A 14,516-nucleotide genomic window follows, 5' to 3' on the forward strand; every position below is an offset into this window, starting at 1 on the left:
CACCTGGTTCCTACTCTTATTACTAGTGCCTAAGAGACTTGGTCAAATTATTTAACTGGTCTGTGCCTCAGTTTTCTCATTTTAAAAATGAGTATGGGGGGCCGGCTGGCTGGACCAGTTGGAGGAGCATGCAGCTCTTGATCTTGGGGTTGTGAGTTTGAGCCCCACATTGGGTGTAGACTACTTAAAAATAAAAAAATAAAAAAATAAATCAACCAAAAAATAAGAGTGTAAAAATACCCGGCACATTTAATATTGAATGAGATAGTATTTATAAAGTGCCTTACATAATGTGGAACACCTATTTATGTATTCAGAATATAGTAGCAATGATTATTTTTCAAGTCAGTTCCCATAGCTTACTCATCTTTGTTTCCCCAACAACTAGCACAGGGTCTTCTTCATAAAAGACACTCAGTAAATGTGACTATTTGGAAACTGCAGCAAGTTCAGTGAATATTCTGATTAGAATTTTCTTGAAGATAGTGCCATATATTTATCTAAAGGCAGCAAGAAATCATCATCTCTATTGTTGTGAGTTAAAAAGCCAAGGCTTTGTTACCTTCATTTCCTTGAAACTCAAAACTAGTATTGAAATTCTCTTATCTTCTTGACCCTATCAGCTGCATTCAATACCAGCTAAGAATTCCTTTCTCCTTGAAACACTGCTGTCTTCCTTTGACTCCCTGGACACCACACTTAAACTGATTTCCCTTCTATTTCACAAGCCACTTGTCTGAGTTTCCTTGGCGAGTTCATCCTCTTAGTCTCCAATCACTGAACTGCTCTGGGGCTCTAGGCTTGGTCCTTTTCTTTTCCCTGTCTCCATTCCCTCCTTCGGTGACCTCATTTTCATTGCTTTGGTTTTTTATGTTTTTGTTTTTTTTAAGTTTATTTCTTTCTTTTAGTCATCTCTACACTCAATGTGGGGCTCGAACTCATGAACCCAAGATCAAGAGTTGTATGCTCTTCTTTTTTTTTTTTTTTAGATTTTATTTATTTATTTGACAGAGATAGAGACAGCCAGCGAGAGAGGGAACACAAGCAGGGGGAGTGGGAGAGGAAGAAGCAGGCTCATAGCAGAGGAGCCTGATGTGGGGCTCGATCACAATGCCGGGATCACGCCCTGAGCCGAAGGCAGACGCTCAACCGCTGTGCCACCCAGGCGCCCCAAGAGTTGTATGCTCTTCTAACTGAGCCAGCCAGGCACCCCTCGTTCTTATGGTTTTAAATATTATCTCTATATACTGGCAATCCCAAGTTTCTATCTGTGGCTCAGGATCCTCACCTGATTGAACTCTTATCTCATAAATATAAATATATAAATAAATATCTCTATATAAATATCTCTATACACACACATATGACTGCCTGTATGACCCTGCATTTCACTATTTGATAGGCATCTGAAACTTGATGCATCCAAAATTTAATTTCTGATTCTGTCTCCTTCCACCTCAGGTGTAGTCCTGAAATTTTCCCTATCTCAGGATATAATAGCACCATCTTTCTAGTTCCTTCTACTGTTAGAAGAGCCTAAAATCCAGGGTACAATTCTCCTGGGGTATTTCCCAATGTTCTGCTTCAGATGACACGCAGCAGCCAGGGGTGAAGGGTGGGAGATGAGTCATGACAGTACAACAATTCTCAGACGTTGTCAATCCCAGCTTGAGGCCATCTGTGATCTCCTGCCTCTGCGGCAAAATTCTCCTGTCTTCATTGCTTTTCCTTCTCTTCCTTCTAGGTGATAGGACAGATACTCTGATAAATTGATTAGTTTTAAGGTGATATTTTTCAACTAGCTTTGTGTCCCTAAAAATCTCCCCCTCTAATTAGTGGGCTCCTCTGCTTGTATCTTATAACGATCTACTTTTCCTTGCTGAATTATTCCAAGCTAATGTATATATTTAATAGATGCCTTGGGGCGCCTGGATGGCTCAGTTGGTTAAGCATCTGCCTTCGGCTCAGGTCATGATCCCAGGGTTCTGGGATTGAGCCCTGCATCGGGCCAGTAGGGAGTCCACTTCTCCTTCTGCTGCTCTTTCTCTCTTTCTGTCAAATTAAAAAAAAAAAAAAAGACAGAAAGCTTCAATGTCTTTAATTCAAAACAGTAAACATTATCCACCATAACATGACCAATGGAATATATCGTTGGGCAAGATAGTCTTTTGGTACCAGTCAAAACTATATCATACCTGTCCATCTACTTGTGCTTTTTCTCATGAACAAATTTCCTCTATCCCTGGAGGCTAATTCTAACTCAAAGGTATCATTTTAACATTTTTAAAATCTTCTTTTCTTCAGATGAGTTTCCTGTGCAAGGAGCTCAATTCTCTTTCCGGGAGATTATTCCTTTTTTTTTTTTTTAATAAAGATTTTATTTATTTATTTGAGAGAGAGAAAGTGAGAGAGAGAGAGCACAACCCGATGGAGGGGCAGGGGCAGAGGGAGAGGGAGAAGCAGACTGCCAGCTGAGCAGGGAGCCCCATGTGGGGCTCGATCCCAGGACCCTGAGATCATGACCTGAGCCGAAGGCAGATGCTTACCTGACAGAGACACCCAGGTGCCCCCCCTTTTTAAGGATTTTATTTATTTATTTGAGAGAGAGAGAGAGAGAGCATAAGCAGGGGAAGGAGAAAAAGGGGAGGGGGAGGGAGAGGGAGAGAGAGAATCTCTCAAGCAGACTCCATGCTGAGTGCACAGCCCAACCTGGGACTTGATCTCAGGGCCCTGAGATCATGACCTGAGTGGAAGTCAAGAGTGGGTCGCTCAACTGACTGAGCCACCCAGGCACTCCCAGAAGAGTATTACTGAATGAAATATAGTCTCTTTCCTTTTTCATAAATTTATCCAGAGTCTGGAGGAGTAAATTTGCATGGGATGGCTCACATTGCATAAAGTTCCAAAATTATTTTCACATCCACCTTCTCACTTAATTCCACTGCTGTCTCAATTCTAATACTATTCTATCTTAATTTTATTACTACTATTACTATTGTACTTTTACCACGGCTGCCTTTCATCCCTGAAATGACCTGTTACCACATCCTTACAGATTGATTATTTGTATAGCTTCCTAACAGATTCTCTGATTCCGCATTTTTTGCTTGAATTCAGCATGCATTCCACTATTTAAAAAAAAAAAACCCGATTTATCAAATCAGGACGACTTATTCTTTCTTTAATCCTTCTGCCCTTTGTTCTTGTATAGGGCTTTACAATTTTCAAGGCATTTTCATACTTATTATATTGCTTAATTCTTATAATCGCCTTGTAAAGAATTATTAATCCTCCTTTACTAGATGAGGAAGCACCGTATACAGGGAGGATCTATTAGCTAAAAAAATCATATAGGTAATAGATGTTGGATTTGTGATTCAAACCCAGATCTTCATATTCCAACTCAAGTATTTTTGAAAACAGAGATGCCTCTATCCCTCTGCCTAGCCTCCTTCTTAACAAACTACACATTATCCTTAGCCCCTTCTGTACTATAGGCCTAGCTCCCATGTTTGTACCACATAACCTCATAATCCCCAGGAATAGCTGTGTAGATATTTGGCCCAAACGGTGTGATTCTAATTCTCCGTTCGAGGAAATTGGAAATGGATCACAGAGACTCTGATAAGTTGTTGGGAACTAGGGCTAGGAGATAGGGTGTTTTTTCCCTCCTGTGTGCATATCTTGGTGTTGATTTCTTGGAGGCCCCAAACTGACACACCAGGGAGAGAGAGAGAGAAAAGAAGTAGGGATTGAAAAATAGAAATGAAGGAAAGATTAATCTTGGCTTTTAACTTTCCAGTTCCTTATTCTACACATTTGTGGGGCCCAGACAAATTTCCTGCCTGTTCTTGAATCTGTGAGATTTTCTTTTTAAACAGATCCTACTTTATCTAAAGTTTATCGAGTGGATTTTTGGTCTTACTGTCAATGATATCTAAAGCATGTTATTCTTTCCACCCATTTTTTCCCTCCTTACCTCCCATGCTTTTCTCATGCCATGCCTTCTGCCTGGAATGCTTTCTAATTCTATTCTCTCCCTTTCAGAATTCTGCCATCCTTCAAGTCCCAGTTCAAACACCATGTCTTCTCTAATGTCTTCTTTGTTCATTCCATTTGGAATGAACAATCACTCTGTGTAACTGTAGCATTCACTTGGTATCAACAACCTAACACTCACCACAAACGGCTTTATAGAATTCTTCATGTGCGTGTCTCATCCGGCTGATTTGGGAAAACCTCTTGAGGGTAAAAAGCATAGCATATTCATTTTTACTTGCCTCCACTGAGCCAATACAAGATAGTGTTCAATTAACTGTGAGGGAATGAATGAATATACATACAAAGATCTTGACCCATCCAGTTCTGAAAAGGACTGAGGCCTGAGGCACACCTGGATATCAGAAGTGGAGCCATGCGTGATAGACCTGTAACTATTCTCACATAGTCAGTACCAATGGGTTTCCCTATTGGCTTAGTTACACTATCTTTGGAATGAGAAAATAAAACTATTGAACTAATTGCTACTTGAACTGTTTGTGGCTCAGGACAGAACAGAGGTGAGGTGGACCAAAACATTTAAGTTAATTGCCTCCTGGATGCAAAGGTAAAAATTTAGCTCAGGATTTCCTAAACTGTATTCAGTTCTGAGATAAGGAACAAGAGCCATTTATTATAGAGCCCATAGTTGTATAGTGAAAATATCAGTGATGACAATAATATCAATTTCTGAATTTATTTAGTATTTGTAATTTCTGTGCACGTGAACAATATTGTCTCCAAATGCAATTGGCAATTGAGAAGATAATATTTTATTTATATATTTACGTGTTGTATATATCCACACACATTACTATGGTGAAACTACTTTATAAATATTTTAAATTTTACTAAAATGCATTTTAACACTGTGTGGATAATATTTTATAAATTCTTTCATGAGACAATTTGTACTGTGAGCACTCAGAGCTTATGCCCTCAACACCCTCACCCTTTTCTCCATTGGTACTTGCTTGGCAAAACTCCTGGTATAATACAACTTCTCACCTACTCAGTCTAATCAACTGGAGGAAAAATATTATCATGCTGACTGGACTCACTTTAAAATTGTGACCCCAAGTTTCAAGCGGGTTCTCAATGTTGTCCAGCCATTATTTACATTTCTGTAGTCATTTGACTCACCCACTTTTCCAGATGATGCCATTCCTCTCCAGTCTCTTCCTCTCTTCTCCATCCTAGCTGATGACTTTGCTTTTTATTTCACTGAGGAAAAAGAAGTAGTCAGCAGAGAACTTTCACAACTTCTCACCACTAATTCTACCCATTCCCTGCATCTTACCTTCCCTCCTACCATGAAGGCTGAACTGTTCCTGTTACTGTCTGAATCCAGCCCCTCCTTCAGTGCTCTGGGTCCTATTCCCTTTTGCCCATCAAGAACTTCACTTCTAAAATTATCCGATCTTTTTCCTGAATCAGATTTCCTCATTCTGTTGGATCATTAACAGTAACATAGAAATATATTTAATAGCATGCCTGGGTGGCTCAGCTGGTTAAGCATTCAACTTTCGATTTCATCTGAGGTCTTAATCTCAGGGTTGTGAGTTCAAGCCTTGTGTTGGGCTCCATGCAGGTGTGGAGCCTACTAAAAAAAAAAAAAGAAAAAAGAAAAAAGAAGAAGAAAAGAAAAAAAGAAAGAAAGGAAAGGAAAAGAAGAGAAATATGTTTAATATCCCTAATTCAATAAAAGAAACCCTCTTCTGATCTCTCATCCCTCTTTAGGCACTGCCCCATTTCTTTAATCCTCTTTATAGGATTAAACTGGAAAGAAAATTTTATAAGTGTACTGTCCCCATGTAATCATCTTGCAGTCTTGAATTCACTGCAATAAGGCTTTATGCCCTCATCATTCCACTGCAAATACTCTCATCAAGTCTACTGTTGCCCTCCATATCTCTAAATTCAACGCTGAGTTCTCAGTCTTCATCGTGCTTCACCTCTTAGTAGTATTCAACATAGTTGATTTTTTCTGAATACATACTATGTTGGCCTCCAAGAGACCTCCATCTCCTGGTTTTCACCCTATCTCCTTGGCTCCTTCTTCACAGTCTACTTTGTTGGCTCCCCCTCATTTTTTGGACACGTGAATGTCAAAGGTGGGGTTCCCCAAGGCTCAGTTCTCCTTTATTTGTCCTTATTCCCTGGGAGATCTCAGCCAGTTTCATGGCTTTTCAAACCATATGCATATACTCTTTCCCTTTCCTTTCTTTCAGCTCCTTTCCCTTCCCTGTAATTTTGAAAAGTAGCAAGGTCATGAAAATCAAGGAAAGAGTAAGAAACTGTTCCAGAATGAAAAAGACTGAAGAAAATAATTCTGAACTGAATCCTTTTTTTTTTTTAAAGATTTATTTATTTATTTGAGAGAGAGAGAGCACGAGCAAGAGGGGGAGAAGGAAAGAGAGAGAGAGAATCTCAAGCAGATTCAGCACTGAGCGCAGAGCCCGATGCAGGAATTGATCTCATGACCCTGAGATCATGACTTGAGACAAAACCAAGAGTCAGCCCTTAACCAACTACACCACAGAAGCACCCCTGAATCCTTTTGATATAAAGGTCATTAGGATTAGATGTTGGTGATATGGCAGCCTTAATTTCTGGATTTCAATGGTATTATTGTGGTTAAGCAGGAAAAACACATTAAAGTATTAGGAAGTGATGGGGTATGGAATACCATTCTCACTGGGTCATTATTAAGTCAACATTGACGCAAATAATTAAGGAATGAAGTTGTTTATGCTGTACTTGCAACTTTCCTGTAAGTTTGAAATTTTTTTTAAAGGAAAAAAAATTTTTTTAAAGGAAAAGACTCATATGTTGATGAGTCTTTGAGATTCCTCTCTCTCTCTAGCTTATACCCAAGATCATTTGTCCAATTTTGAGGTCAAAATCTTCATTTGGATGGCTAATAGTTTTCAAAGTTAAAATGTAAAATTGAACTTTAGATTATGTACAGTCTTCCAACTCCATTTGTCCCTTCCCCAATGTTCTCACCATTTACCTGATTGCTGGAGTCAGACTCCTAAAATCAGCCCCGACTCCTTTTTAACTCTCAGGTCATCAGCAAATCCTATTGGTTCTATCTCCAAAATACAACCAGAATCCAATCACCCCTTCCCATCTCTCCCAATACACCTTTATTTCAAGCTACCATCACCTTTTATCTGGTCTTCTAAACTAGTTTTCTAAATGATCTCCATGTTTCTACTCTTGTTCTTCCATAGTCAGTTCTCAACTCTACAGCCAGAGTGATCTTTTTAAAGCATAGAACCAATCTTGTCACTCCTCTACTTAAAATGGCTTTCCATCAACATGGGATGAAATCTAAGTTGTACACTCTAAAGGTGGGCCATGGTCTACAAATGCCCTCTATCATCCTGGCCACTAGCTAGCTCTTCCCACTCCCCCAATCTCATCTCCTACCACTTTTCTTTCAATCACTGGCCCCAATCATACTGGCTTCTCTGCTGTTCTTAGAGCACACCAAAGAATCTGCCACTTCAGGCCATTTGTATTAACTGACTCTCACATCATAGATTTTTTTTTTAAAGATTTTATTTATTTATTTGACAGAGATAGAGACAGCCAGCGAGAGAGGGAACACAAGCAGGGGGAGTGGGAGAGGAAGAAGCAGGCTCCCAGCAGAGGAGCCTGATGTGGGGCTCGATCCCAGAAGCTGGGATCATGCCCTGAGCCGAAGGCAGACGCTTAATGACTGAGCCACCCAGGCGCCCCACATCATAGATTTTCTAACACTTCCCCACAGAGGCCTTTCCTGACCACCTTACCTAAAATGGCACTTCCTATTCCTTTACAATGTTTTATTTAATAAATTTAAAAAAATTTTTTTAAAGTTTTTATTTTGATTGCAGTTGGTTAACATACAGTGTTTTATTAGTTTCAAGTGTACAATATAGTGATTCAACACAGTTTTATTTTTCCTCATTGGATTTATTAACACCTGACATTATAATGTCTATATATATTTTTAAAGATTTTATTTATTTATTTATTTGACAGAGACAGAGCACGAGCAATGGGGAGGAGGCAGAGCAAGAGGGAGAAGCAGATTCCCCGCTCAATCCAGGATCTCGAGATCATGACTTGAGTGAAAGGCAGACCCTTAACCGACTGAGCCTCCCTGGCGTCCCCCAGTTATTTTTAACTGCTGGTGTTTTCTACAGGTATCTACAAGTTATCCTGGACTTTTTCTCTCATGGTTTTTGCTATATCTCAGCACCGAGAACCTAAGAGGTATTCAGTGAATATTTGTTCAGAATGAATGGGAATGTTTACTATTAAAATGACCAAATAAAGATGATACAGAAAGCTTTGTCAAGAAGGAAGGGGAAGGCTTTGAAGTAATATCCCACAAAAGACAGAGTTTGGGGGTAAGTAAAGTCATATATTATTCCAATTAGAGATAAAAATAATAAGGGAATCATGTCAGGGACACAAATCTATTATGTGCTTATACTTTTCCTTTTCTTCTTTCTGTTTATCCACTTAGAAGGAAAGTTTTTGGATAAGAAAAATTTAAATTATGTAGAAATGTAATTCAGTAGCAAGCTATGTAATGTAGTCAGTCATTGGAATTATTCCACAAACTGAAGCAACTACATATATACCTAGAAGGGCTTTCGATTTTCAAAGATGTGTTTGATTTAAAGAGGAGAGCCAAATATGTATTCCAAAAGATTTTTTATTACTCTGAGATGAAGAATTCAGGGTTTGTTAAAAGAAAGTTTCCTAGGTCTGAAAGTATTCATTGTGGAGTGGGGAAGAGGATGTGGTAATTCAAATAAACTATTGATAAATTTACTGCTTAGAGAGAAAAATACCAACTTTTACTTTGCATATCAGTGACTACTTTGTGTTTATTTTTTTTATCATTTTGTATTCCTGTTATTCTACTAAAAGATTTCATTTTAAAGCATAATTTATTGGAAAACTGCTAATTCTCTCTTAGTTAAACATGTCTCTGAAAGTCTGACTATTTGCATCCTGAAGCTGTTAACAGATGTAACAAGGAAGTTGCATAGAAAATTTTCAAAGAAGCCCCTCCAATGCAACAGGTGTGATTTTTCAGAGTGAGGTACCAGACCACCCAGAAGAAAATTCAAAACAAATTTCCACTGGTTAGATGGTTCTTAAAAGCCACAAGAGTCAGGCAGTGGAAAGCGAGACTGCTTTTGTGAGTGGTATTCTTTAGATAAAACAATGTTGTGCATCCTACACCCCCCCCACTAAGGTAGAGCAGGGGAAGGCGTTGGCCCTTTTACCTCTGGCCTAATAGTAGGGATTATTATAGGATCGTTCAGAAAACTACAGTAAAAAAGATGGGGTATAAAGGACTGATACCTGACTCTCCGGAAAATCCAGAGGACCAGAAAGTGATGGCTTGGCAGACTCTATGTTATTGCAGAAGATATGCCCAGTTGCACTGGGACCAGTAAGCTGTCTCAGAATTTGTCAGGACAAATGATGCAAAAGCTTCCCACAGACCAGATGTGGGCCACACAGGGGGAAAGAGCCAGTCCAGAGATCTTTTTGACTTCTACCCAAGAGAACTGCCTGATATGTCAATTGGTCTCTAACAGAAAGAACCGTATGGTGTGGATATCGAAAAAAAATCTGCATCTAAGGGAGGAGTAGTCCCAAGAGGAATAAACTATATGTCCTGTGTCAGATGTTGTTGGAGGGGTTAGAGCTTGATTGACCAAGCATGAGTCTCTGAGGAACTCACAAAAGTTCCCACAAGACAAAGAATCAGTTTTAAACATCTGCCAGTCCCAGCAAGTACAGGTCATCTCACTGTAGAACCAGCCAAGTAAGACCTTTCTGCCCCCTGATCCCTAGTCCCTCTCTGAATTGCAGCCCAGAGATTCCATCACAGCAGCTACTGGGTAGGGAAGAAAGTAAATAGGAAAGAGAAAAAACAGCTGACCACATTCCTTTTCTCTAAGACTTTCCTTTCTAAATGTCAAATTGAGGCTGAATTTTGTGATTTAAAGTGATTCTAAGATAAAGGAGCAGAAAGGTCATAAGACTTGCTGGAATTTTCAAATTGGTCATGGGGGAAAAACTTACCCTCTGAATTCATGTCAAGAGAACAGTTATGTTTTGACTATATCTCACAAGTCACACTACCTCAATGTAACAAATACATAGATTTTCCACTGTACGATTAGTGGAAACCTTCCAGAACTTGCAGGTACAAATCTTAAGAGGAACTACACATTGTACTCCCAAATTCATAAAATGAAAATGTTATAATTTCAGTATTGGTTTCATTCACCAGTCACTACAGTAGAATCTTGAAACAAATGAATGTAGAAAAAAGCTCTGTGGAAGAAATAAATGTAAAATTTGAATGAAAAAAAATCAGTCCTCCTAAAGTAGGAAGAAAATGCAGTGTACTTTCAGTGAGAAGATTAGCAAAGCATAATGTATTTAAAATATACCTTTTAGGGGTGCCTGGCTGGCTTAAGTGGTGGAGCATGAGACTGTCAATCTCAGGGTCGTAAGTTTAAGCCTCACAATGGGTGTAGAGATTACTTAAAAAAAAATTAAAATATACCTTTTAGTCAAGGTTATCAAGATGAATAATTACCAGCTATCTCATCCAAACTTTCTGTAACAGCTATCCTTCTAGATATGATAGATCCAAATAAAAATATCAATTTTAAAGGAATTACATTATTATGAAACTATGTTATTATTTTTTTATTTATTTGAGAGAAAGAGAGAGAGTGCACGAGGACACATGTTGGGGGGGGGCAGAGGGAGAAGGAGAGAGAATCCCAAGCAGGCGCCATGCTCAGTGCAGAGCTCAATGCGGGGCTGGATCTGGATCTCACAACCCTGGGATCATGACCTAAGCTGAAATCAGGAGTTGGACGCTTAACCAGCTAAGCCACCTAGGCACCCTATTATGAATCTATTTTAATTCTCTATTCTAAAATCATGGGTATCAATTAAGGAGTATGAATTTGAAATAAGGTTTAGGAGTAAGAGCACTAGTTAGAATTAGGTCCAGTTATAGTGAGTAAAACCAAAAATAATAAAAACACATTACATATAAAAAGTTTCATTCCCTACAAAAGAAGTTTTGGAAGTTGGCATTTCAGGTGGGTTGGAACTTCTACAAAGTCATAAGGGAGCTAAATCCTTCCAGTTCATCATTTCACCATTCCCATGGTGAGCTCTTGTACTCTGGTTCAGGATGACTGCTAGATTCAGTGATCATATCTATGGTCCAGGTAGCAGGCGGGAAGAAAGGAGAAGAGCCCATTCCTTCTCTTTGAAGAAAATGTCTCAGTTCCTTCTCTTTGTCAGAATACATGGCTGCAAGGGAGATCAGGACTCTTCTAATAAAATGGTTAGGTCAAACCTTGATTAGTATCAAATTAGAATTACTGATAAAGATCCTTACTTGTACTATAAATGCTTGCTTTCTCTGTGAACAGAACATTTTTGTCACTTGTAACCAAGGAAAGACTACGATCAATTAGTAGGAAACTCAGTAACTTATTATATTTATTTAAGTTCTCTGCTTCATTGAGAAGAGAAGCATCTCAGTAATTTCTAAAACAAATTTGTGAATGTGTTCATTCATGCTATTACTCATACAATAAACATTAACTGAATGTTAGGTACTAGGGGAAGAAAAAGACATGATTTTTGTCTTCAAAGATTTAAAATCTAGTGGAGGTAGTCATGAAAAATTTTAAATGTATGAAAGTGTTACAGGTTAGCTGTAAGAAAGTATGTACCAGGTGTTGTGGGGGCACAGAAGAGAAAGATGTTAATTCCATAAAAGAGATTGAAAGTTATGTATCCAAAGTAAGGCAGAAAGTGATGGTGGAATTAAATTAAAAATTCTTATGCAATTTAAAATATACCAAAAAGCATAGAAAATAACACAGTGAACATCCGTTTACAAACCATCTACTTTATGAGCTAAGATATTAGGAATATAATCACAGGACACACTTTTTATTAAAAATAATCCAAAAACCTGGATTTTGGTATAGAGTTTGAAATTATTAGCATTGGTGTATGTAGGTATAAACATTATAAACTAATGATCTTCCACAAGAAACTGCTATTGTCATTAAATCAAAGAATTAATGAGTAGTAAGAATCTTTCTGAAACTGGACAAGTGTTAGGGATCTTCCAATACATTCTAAAGCAACAGTGTTTTTCATTTAATAATTCTCCTTTATTTTTAGGTTAGGTAGACTCCAATAGAACTTAGACATAAACTGTTCTTTCCCCCAAATTTGCAGCTAATTTTGTATGTGGCAAAGGGAAAAGGGACTACAAAATGTCTTGGGGGGAGGGGTGGGAGGTGGCGGAGAGGGCGTGCATTTCCTCAGAAGAGGAAAGTAGTAATTTTCCTCCCTTTACCATGAGAGTTATTTGTAATTTTTCAAGTTGCTTCTCTGCAAAACATATGTATTTAAGGAATATTTCTGATATGTCCAAAATCTAAATTCTAGGCCTGTGGCAAGCACTTCAAGGGAACTTGGGGTCACTGCCAAAGCTCTGTTTGTGTGCTTGGTGTAAGGAATGCATCAGGGAAAAAGAACTCTGTGAAAATGGCTGACGCAACATTAACACAGAGGCAGGCTCCCTCTTTGACTATATACTTTCTTTCCATTGTTAAAACATAGAGTTCCTTTTCAGTAGTTTCTTTACATTGTTAAAAATGAGTAACTTTTTAACCATTTTTTTACATTGTTAAGTAAAAGTAATCAAATCTAGAATGCTAGATAATAATCTAAAAAATTGAAGAAAATATATATTACCAGTTTCAATATTTTGAAAGCAAGATAGGGGAAATTCCCAAGTTCTATAAAAAAGAAAACAGAAAAGCAGAGCATGAGGGGGAGATGACTCCAAGTATATGCTGAAGCCCAATAGGAGTGGGAAACACTGGAAGACTAAAACCACATTGACTACTGATGCATGCAACAACACAGATGAATCTCGAAGTAAGTGTGCCAGGTGAAAGAAGCAACACAAAACAGAACACACAGTGTATGATTCCATTTATAGAAAACTCTAGAAAATGCCAACTAATCTATAGTGATAGCAGATCAGTGGTTATGTGAGGATGGGAGAGAGTGTAGGAGACAGAAATTACAGAGAAGCACAAGGAAACTTTTTTGGGTAATGGATAGGTTCATTATTCCGACTGTTGCAATGATTTCATAGGTATATACATATTTCAAAATGTGTCAAATTGAATACATTAAATATGTGCAGAAATTGGTCAGATACATTCAAAAGAATGTGTCTTTTTCACTTTTTCACACCATACACAAAAATAAATTCAACGTGGATTAAAGACCTAAATGTGAGACCTGAAACTATAAAAATCATAGAGGAGAACACAGGTAGTAATGTCTCTGACGTCGGCCATAACAACATTTTTCTAGAGATGTCTCTGGAGGCAAGGGAAACAAAAGCAAAATAAACTTTGGGACTATATCAAAATAAAAAGCTTCTGTTACTTGAAGGAAATGATCAACAAAACTAAAAGGCAACCTATTGAATGGGAGAAGATATTTGCAAATGACATATTTGATAAAGGCTGGTATCCAAAATATAGAAAGAACTTATACAACTCAAGACCCAAAAAACAAATAATCCAATTTAAAAATAGGCAGAAGACATAAAGACATTTCTCCAAAGAAGACATCCAGATGGCCAACAGACACATGAAAAGTTGCTCAACATCACTCATCATCAGGGAACTTCAAATAAAAACCATGATGAGATATCACCTCACACCTGTCAGAATGGCTAAAAGCAACAACACAGGGAACAACTTAACTGCCTGTGTTCTCTGGCGAGGGTGCAGAGAAAGGGGAACCCTCTTGTGCTGTTGGTGGGAATGCAAACTGATGCAGACACTCTGGAAAACGATATGGTGTTTCCTCAAAAAGTTAAAATAGAACTACCCTGCAACTCAGCAATTGCACTACTAGGTATTTACCCAAAGAATACAAAAATACAGATTCGAAGGGGTACATGCACCCCAATGTTTACAGCAGCATTATCAACAATAGCCAAATTATGGAGCGAGCCCAAATGTCCATCGACTGATGAATGGATAAAAAACATGTGAGATACACACACACACACACACACACACACACACACACACACAGAGGAATATTACTCAGCCATGCAATGACATGGATGGAGCTAGAGAGTATTATGTTAAGTGAAATGTCAGTCAGAGAAAGACAAATACCATATGATTTCACTCATATGTGGAATTTAAGAAACAAAACAAATGAGCAAAGGAAAAAAGAGAGAGAGGCAAACTAAGAAACAGATTCTTAACTACAGAGAACAAACTGATGGTTACCAGAAGGGAGGTGGGTAGGGGAATGAGTGAAATAGGTGATGGGTATTAAGGAGTGCACTAGTGGTGATTAGCACTGGG

General features: G+C 38.2%; 1 long non-coding RNA gene across 1 annotated transcript in view; it reads left to right on the forward strand.

Annotated features, from left to right (window-relative positions):
• LOC117803559 overlaps window positions 1-8,831 on the forward strand; it is a 53,595-nt gene extending 44,764 nt beyond the window's left edge. Inside the window, exon 3 of the long non-coding RNA XR_004627512.1 lies at window positions 8,074-8,831. This is a non-coding gene — a long non-coding RNA (uncharacterized LOC117803559). The remainder of the gene's footprint in view (window positions 1-8,073) is intronic.
• Window positions 8,832-14,516: the final 5,685 nt, after the last annotated feature.

Source organism: Ailuropoda melanoleuca, chromosome 8 (assembly GCF_002007445.2).
Source record: "Ailuropoda melanoleuca isolate Jingjing chromosome 8, ASM200744v2, whole genome shotgun sequence".
Lineage (NCBI taxonomy): Eukaryota > Metazoa > Chordata > Mammalia > Carnivora > Ursidae > Ailuropoda > Ailuropoda melanoleuca.